The sequence below is a fragment of the Fringilla coelebs genome (assembly GCF_963513975.1).
Source record: "Fringilla coelebs genome assembly, chromosome: 9".
In the NCBI taxonomy this organism is placed as follows: domain Eukaryota; kingdom Metazoa; phylum Chordata; class Aves; order Passeriformes; family Fringillidae; genus Fringilla; species Fringilla coelebs.
This window is the reverse complement of record NC_140067.1, coordinates 22,767,047-22,767,299: the sequence shown is the minus strand read 5'-3', so window position 1 is coordinate 22,767,299 and position 253 is coordinate 22,767,047.

Genomic DNA, 253 nt, shown 5'->3' with positions numbered 1-253 from the left:
TGCAAAATAATTTATTTGTACAACTTTAAGATATCAAAAGGCATAACCTTATATGATCATGGAAGAGATAAATATGGGGGAAAAAAGTGTGATGTAAAAATAGACAGACCGCAGGGAAAGGAATGTGTCGACCTAAATTGCCAGGCATTTGTTTATTTATTCATTTAGCAAGGTTTAGAGAGGGGGTTTGAAAAAAAGAAACACTTGTGTGTTGCAAGAGGTTTAGGGGAAGTGACTGCTGAAGTCAGAGTAT